Source organism: Miscanthus floridulus, chromosome 11 (genome assembly GCF_019320115.1).
Source record: "Miscanthus floridulus cultivar M001 chromosome 11, ASM1932011v1, whole genome shotgun sequence".
In the NCBI taxonomy this organism is placed as follows: Eukaryota; Viridiplantae; Streptophyta; class Magnoliopsida; order Poales; family Poaceae; genus Miscanthus; species Miscanthus floridulus.
The window spans coordinates 67,775,546-67,783,187 of NC_089590.1; positions in this window are offsets into that span (position 1 = coordinate 67,775,546).

The following is a 7,642-nucleotide window of genomic DNA, read 5'->3' on the forward strand; positions in this document are numbered from 1 at the left end:
TCCTTCTCGACCTGGCATTGTGATTACTCATCGAAGGCAGCAGGAGAGTTGGCGTCAGCGAAATAACCGATATCGACAACAGCAAGAAGAGAGACGTCAGGAAGAATGGTATCGGCATAAAGATCATTGGAGGTGCCCATTTTTCATCCATTGCTGGGAAGAAGGTATTAAATTGCCAACTATTGAAAATTGCCCTGAGTGCAATGGTTATTATGGAGTCAATCGATCAGAAAGGAGGTTTCAACCTGGCAGTCAAGGTTTAGTTATTAATGAGCCGATCAAAGGCAGAGCATCAGTGCATGATCGGTTGGGGGCAGACTTAGTGTACATGAGAGGCTTGGTAAACGCGCTGGATATTTTCTAAGGAATCAAGAGGAGCTTGAGGAGATGGCAAACGCAAGAGTTCCCGATGAAGAAATATTCTACAGGGACCCTAATATACGCCATGTGGAATCAACTAAGACCTGTTATCAGCCGGTGTGGAAAACCAAGATTCCTCGATGGTGCCTGGAGGGTCTAACAAAGACACAGAGGAGGAGGATGCAACGTGAGCATCAGGAAGATTTATACCGAGAGGAAAATTTCTCCAATGAGAGGTCCGGTCATCAGCAGTGGCAGGTAAGACACAAGAATAAGGGTCCATCGGCAGATGTTAATATGGTATTCATGTTGCTGATGGAATTTCTGGCACTATCTGATAGTGAGGAGGAAGTTGTTCTCTCTGACCAAGTAGCTCAGTTAACACTAGATCCAATGATGGCTGTTTTTGAGAAACCTACCGATGACGAGAGACAACATCTTAAGGCTTTGTTTGTGAAAGGCAGAGTTGATGGGTAGCCTGTATCTAAGATACTTATCGATGGAGGGGCTGCGATTAATATTATGCCTTATGTGATGTATCGGAAACTTGGTAAGGGAGATCAAGACTTGACCAAAACCGATATGATGCTGAAGGATTTTAAAGGCAATGTGTCACCGGCTAAAGGGGCAGTATGCGTTGAATTGACCATCGGCAGCAAAACCTTGCCGATGATGTTCTTTGTTATTAATGGCAAGGGTGCATATAATCTGCTTCTAGGGAGGGATTGGATTCATGCTAATTGTTGTGTTCCTTCTACAATGCATCAATGCCTCGTACAGTGGATTGGGGATAAGATTGAAGTTGTTCCTGGTGATTCTTCTTATATCATCGCATCGGCAGAATCAGATACTTATGAGCGAACTAAATGCATATCAGGAGAAGTTTGGGAAAAAGAGTTCCTTAGAGTTGCTGACTATGAAATTCCACCGATCCAAGCAGTCGGTTCTGAAGAAGAATTTTAATGGATAGGTTTGCCGATGATGGAAAATTAGGTCAAGGATTCACATCGGCAGATGATTTAGTAGAAGTAGATATTGGTGATGGCGATAGGCCAAGACCTACTTTTATTAGCGCTAAGTTAGATTCCAAGTGTAAGCAGCAAATGACTGATTTGTTAAAAGAATATAAAGATTGTTTTGCTTGGGATTATACTGAGATACCTGGATTAGACCAATCGATAGTTGAACATCGGTTACCTATCAAATCTGGATTTCGGCCACATCAGCAGCTAGCGTGCCGATGCAACCCTAATATACTTCCTGACATTAAGGCCGAAATAACTAAATTAATTGAGGCAAAGTTTATTCGGCAGTGTCGATATGCAGAGTGGATCTCTAATGTGGTTCCTGTTTATAAGAAAAATGGAAAACTTCGTGTTTGTATTGATTTCAGGAATCTCAACAAAGCCACACCGATGGATGGCTATCCAATGCCGATTGCTGATTTGTTGATTGATGCTGCAGCTGGATATCAAATTATCAGCTTCATGGATGGTAATGCAGATTATAATCAAATATTCATGGCTGAAGAAGATATTCCCAAGACTGCTTTTAGATGTCCAGGTCATGTAGGGCTGTTTGAGTGGATAGTCATGATGTAGTGATTAAGTCTGGAGATATCACAAAACATCTAGCCGATCTATGAAAGATATTGGAGTGTACAAGAAAGCATGGATTGAAGATGAATCCTAGTAAATATGCGTTTGGTGTATCGGCAGGTCAGTTCTTGGGTTTTATGGTGCATCAGCGGGGCATCAAAATCAGTAGGAAGTCTATTGATGCAATTAACAAGGTGGTTGCTCCTGCCAATAAAACTGAATTGCAATCTTTGATTGGTAAGATTAATTTTATCAGAAGATTCATATCTAATCTGTCGGGTAAGATCAAGGCTTTCAGTCCATTACTTAAATTGAAAGCCGATTAGGAATTTGTATGGGGAGCTGAGCAGCAGTTAGCCCTAGATGAAATTAAGAAATATTTAACAAATCCTCCGGTGCTAGTTTCACCTCAACACGGGAAACCTTTTAGGTTGTATTTGTCAACTGATGATACCGTTATCGGTTCAGCTCTTATTCAAGAATTTGAAGGGAAAGAACGTGTTATTTATTATTTGAGCAGAAGATTAGTGGATGCTGAAACAAGATATTCGGCCATCGAAAAATTATGTCTGTGCTTATACTTTTCTTGTGTCAAATTAAGACATTATTTGTTATCTGCCGAATGTATGGTCATATGCAAAGACGACGTAGTCAAGTATATGCTGTCGATGCCGATATTAAGTGGTAGAATCAGCAAATGGATTTTAGCATTATCAGAATTTGACCTACGTTACGAATCGACTAAGGCAGTTAAGGGGCAGGTTATGGCTGATTTTGTCACTCAGCATTGTAATGCAGTGGATTCTCTGGAGGTTGCTCCTTGGACACTTTTCTTCGATGGGTCCACATGTGGTGAAGGAGCAGGTATCGGCATTGTGTTGATTTCACCTCAAGGAAGGAAGTATGAGTTTTCATCGCCGATTGTTGCTACATCGACAAACAATCAGGCTGAATACCAAGCCTTAATAAAAGGGTTAGAATTGCTGAAAGAGATACGTGCCGATGCTGTTGAAATCTTTAGTGATTCTATGCTAGTTATAAATCAATTGGCTGGGATTTATGAATGCCGAAGTGAAGTTTTAATTTCGTATTATGAAAAATGTTTGCAATTGTTGAAAGGGTTTAGAGATTTTCGTCTTGAACACATTTCTCGACTGCATAATGAGGAGGCTAATCGACTAGCTCAGCATGCTTCAGGGTATCAGCCTATTCAGGAAGTGCTAACATTGGCAGTTAATACCGATGACTGGAGGAGGGAGATTGTCGATTATTTAAAGGATCCATATAAAAAGGTTGAAAGACGTGTAAGGTTCCAAGCTACCAAGTATGTGCTCCTCGATGATGAATTATATTATCGAACTATAGATGGAGTTTTACTTAGATGTGTTAGCAGTGATGAATCAAAAAGCTTGATGGGTGAAATTCATGAAGGAGTGTGTGGGGCGCATCAATCGGCTTTCAAGATGAAGTGGATGATCAGAAGAAATGGATACTATTGGCCGACTATTCTTAAAGATTGTTTTAAATATTTTAAAGGGTGTCAGGGGTGTTAAAAGTTTGGTAATATTCAAAGAGCGCCTGCATTGGCTATGAACCCTATAATCAAGCCTTGGCCGTTCCAGGGATGGGCTATCGATCTCATCGGTCAGATTTATCCGCCATCGAGCAAAGGACATAAATTTATTCTGGTTGCTACCGATTATTTCACAAAATGGGTTGAGGCAATTCCTTTAAAAAAGGTAACATCGGCTAATATGATCGATTTTGTGAAGGAGCATATTGTTTACCGATTTGGTATTCCTCAGACTATCACTACCGATCAGGGTACTATGTTTACATCGGGAGAATTTGATGAGTTTGCTGTAGGTATGGGAATTAAAGTTTTAAATTCTTCTCCATATTATGCTCAAGCTAATGGTCAAGCTGAGGCTTCTAACAAAGGGATCATCAAACTCATTAAGCGCAAAATTGAAGAAAATCCTAGGAGGTGGCATACAGTATTAAATGAAGCCTTGTGGTCATATCGGATGTCATATCATGGTGCAACCAAAGTAACGCCTTATCAGTTAGTATACGGACACGATGCAGTATTGCCTTGGGAAATTAAAATTGGCTCTAGGCGAATACGTTTTCAAAATCAGCTGACAGCCGATGATTATGATACTCTTATGAAGGATGAGTTGGAAGATGTGGCGAGTCATCGGTTAAGGGCTTTAGTTAGCATCGAAGAAAATAAGAAAAGAGTAGCCAGATGGTATGACAAGAAGGTGAAGGTAAAGGAGTTTGCCGATGGAGATCTAGTCTGGAAATTGATTTTATCGATTGGGACTAAAAGTTCAAAATTTGGAAAGTGGTCTCCTAATTGGGAAGGTCCATATCGGATAAATCAGTCTATTCCTGGTAACGCATATATTCTAGAAACCCTCGAAGGGGTTGTGTTTCCCAGAGCATTAAATGGAAAGTATTTAAAGAAATATTACCCTAGTATCTGGATGGATGCATAAAAGTATAAGTGCCGATAACAGGCCTATCGGCTAGAATTATGCAAGGGTGTTAATGTCTCATAAAGTGCCGATGCAATAAACAAGATTTACAAGTTTAACAAAGATTGGATAGCTAATATCGCACGTAGGCGAATCTGGTCGGCTTCCTCCATTTCTTTGATGTCTTCATCGGCAGCACCCTCCACAGGCTTGAGTTTTTTCTTCATGGCCAAAGCTTTGCGAGCCTGGATGTCTCTTTCTTGCTGAAGGGCCTTGATGGCATTGGGTAGCTGGTTTTCTTCTTGTTGAGCATGAGTTAAGGCTACCTCGACTTCTTTTAATTCAGCCAATAGAGCAATCTTCTTTGCTGATAAATCTAAGATTTTCTGCTTAAGTTCAGCGCCCGAAGTCTGCAAGTTGCCGATGCCCTTGTGCTTCTCATCGGCAATTTGTTTCAGTTGTAGCATCTCTTCTTTGAGTTAAGCTTGAGCTGCTCTATCGGCAATGCGTTGAGCAGCCTGTTGGTATTGCAGTTGGCGGCTTTCTAAATGGGCTGCTGGGAAGAGTACTTCTTCAACATCGGTAGGGACCTGGCCACGGATCGTTTTGAAAATTGCCTTTGCAGGGTCCGAGTCATCTACCAGTTGGGCGGTATCCTGCTGTAGCAAGTGCAGGAGAGCTTCCAACTTGGACTTAATTTCTACCGATATTGTTCCCAGTGCAAGGGAAGAACTTATTTCCTCTCCATCATCGTCAAAAATGTCAATGGCGAAGGAAAATAGGCTGTTTGGGGAGTCTTGTTCCTGGGGAAAGGAAAAAGAGGTCAGCTAAAGATAAGTATGAATATTATAAATCGACTAGGTCAATCGGCTTATCTGTTTTAAGGCAATTTCCTGTGCTTGGCTGGAGGAAGCGGCCTGGAGTATGCCGTGTGGAGGATCGGTTGAGATTGCTGATGGGATATCCTCTGTGGCCTCATCGGTGGTTGGCTCTTGGGGTATGATGACCGATGGTATGTCCCATACAGGAGGATTAATTGCTTGCTCAGTTGCGACGACTGATTCTGGCCGGATTGCAGACATTGGGGCAGATGTGGGGATCGACATGGACTTCTGTCATTTTGGCTGTGCCTCGACATCTGTTAAGGCTTTGCATTTTGCTTGGGCCTCAGCAACAGTTGGCTGGGGGGCATCGGCACTTGTTGGTTGTGGAGCTTGGACATCTGGTACGCTTGCCGATGTACTCATTTATTGCTGCAAAACAAGTGTAAGGTATAATATTTAACAGATGAGATGTAAAATCGAAGGAATACCTCTGAAGGTTTGTCAGAAGTAGTGGTGCTTGATGTCAGATGAATTGTCGATGACGATCCAGCAGCGGCTCTTACACCCTGATGATTAATGTTAATATAGTTTGTGATCGGCATGAGTAGAAATAAACAGGGTTGTTACCTTGAATGCCTTGATCAGGATTGTAGCAGCAGCCGATGGAGTGGCCCTAGCTATAGCCAATTTGGGCTTGGAGGTGATGGTCTTGGTACGAGTCTTCTGGTGAGTCAAAGTAGCTAAGGTTGGGGCATTGTAGCCGATCGGTGATATCGGGGAAACAGGCTGAAGAACGAAGGGTTTCCCACTTTTACTCATAGATGGTGCTGGGTTGTTAACCTGTCATGAGAAAGTTAGTTACTAATATATAAAAGGAAAAAGCAAAAGGGAGTTAAAAGAAACTTACTGCGTCGTCAGGGATGGCATATTCAGGGTCGATCATGTGCCGATATGTGTGAGCAGATGTTGCAAACAGTTGTTCCTTCCACTCTCGCCACCATTGCTTATATGACTCGGTGATGAAAGATACTGGCGTCCAGGTGGATATGTCAACATCTGTAGTATCGGCATCGGGGGAGAGTTGCACTACCTTGTTCCAATCTGTTCCGCAGGTGATTGTTTCTCTGGGTTTGATCACATCGGCAAAACAAAGTTTGATTGGCAGTTGCCCAAAAGCCAATTGTCGGGATACTACCGATGGGTTGTAAAATTCATACGTGATGTTGGTGTTTTTTCCGCTACCAAATGTATTTACTGGAATTGCCCTGGGAGTAATGATGGCCATCATGAGTTCATTATCCTGATTCAGAGTGTCATCGGCAAAGTTAAAAAGAAGGGGGAATCTGTTTTCTTCATCAATATAAGGTACCCAGGCCCTATGATCACAAGAAAGACCATTGTAGAAGCTTTGGAAGAATCTGCCGATCTGGTCTTCATTGGCCTCTGTTCCAGGAAGGACAATTATGGCTTCACCAAAATTGAGGGGTGAGCGTGTTGCCGATTCCTCGTCCCCAAGCACATGGTCTTCAGCAATTTCTCGTGGGAATTGTTGGGCAAAGAAGTCCCATTGCAAACATTTGTGCATATGGGCATTTAGCCACATGTTGATAAACCACCACGGGCCTCCTAAGTTGCCGATGGGTTCGCCAAGCAAAAGTTTCTGAGACACTTGATGAAGAAGATGATAAGTGGAGCTCAGAAGGTATCGGCCAAGAGGGAACCTTACACCATTAGCCAAAAGTTCAGCTGCGGGGAGGAAGGCGTTGGTTGGTCCTACTGATCGACCACAGAAGATAAATTTTTCTAACCACATATTCAAGAATGTGGCATGTTCCCTCTGGTTAACTGTCCCGGTCTTCTGGTATTCTTGAATGTATCCCGTCCAACCGCCGATGTTGCGGGTATTCACCCTATATTCAGGTTTTCTGCCATAGATGGAGCCTTCATCGGCAGTTGAAATATCCAACCCAGTGAGCATGTGGACATCGGCAAGTGTGGGAGTAGCTGGGCCATGTCCAAACATAAAAGTGTTTGTTGTGTCTGACTAGAAATAAGCAGCTGCAATCATCATGGACTCATTCTTTTGCATATCGGCAATAGATAGCCTAATGCATTGGTCTAGCTTCCGTTCTGCCCAGTATACTTGCATCGACCTATGACCCTTAGGTACCAATCTTTCCACCCTTTGGTGGTTTTGGGCCAAGATCGGAATGTATCTTTCCATAAATTCAGAGAGAAATTTTGGGCTCTAAGGGGATTCTATTGACTTTTGCATTAATCAGATCGGTTGGATCGGGGTTACCCATTGGTCCTAGGCATTGGACATGTGGCTAATCGGTTGGAATAACTAATTTGTTGCGCAGTTCCTAAGTTTAGA